The sequence below is a fragment of the Palaemon carinicauda genome, chromosome 28 (assembly GCF_036898095.1).
Source record: "Palaemon carinicauda isolate YSFRI2023 chromosome 28, ASM3689809v2, whole genome shotgun sequence".
Taxonomy (NCBI): domain Eukaryota; kingdom Metazoa; phylum Arthropoda; class Malacostraca; order Decapoda; family Palaemonidae; genus Palaemon; species Palaemon carinicauda.
The window spans coordinates 86626198-86626816 of record NC_090752.1 but is presented as its reverse complement, the minus strand read 5'-3'; positions in this window follow the sequence as shown (position 1 = coordinate 86626816).

The following is a 619-nucleotide window of genomic DNA, read 5'->3' as shown; positions in this document are numbered from 1 at the left end:
CTTGTGTACTTGATTTATATACTACTGATGTAATTTTTTAATTACTGATTTAGGTAATACTTTATTTATGGACATTAATAATGTAGCGTATTTTAACTTAGTTCACTATGTTAAGCAAGCGTTTTGTAGTATTTCTGTACAATATTATCTGTCGCAAATGCCTAGTTCTTATAAAAATCAAGAAAAAAAAGTTTGTCCAATGTTATTCTTTTCATGGGCACGGACAGCTCTGTAAATAGCATTCTACTATGTAGAAGCTTCGTAAATCTCATTCTAGTAGGTGGTAAATTTATCTATTCAATGCGTACGCATAGAACCAATCTGTTTTGGTTGTTGGCTCCCCCTTTCAACTTCTGTTATTGGAAGTAATTTTATGACGTCTTAATATTTGCCTTCTACACCAATCATCAGTATCTTGAGTTTGTTCATTTATTTGTTATCGACAAACACCCAAATCACCTGTTTCATCTTTTGTGGCTTAACTCTTATTGATTTCAGCCAATAACAAACGTTTTTGGAATTACGTAATACTTTTGACGTTTTGCCATTCGAAGACAGGTGCTTCAGGGCACTGTTTCGACAATTAGCCAATCTACAACTGCCATCTACAAACATACCT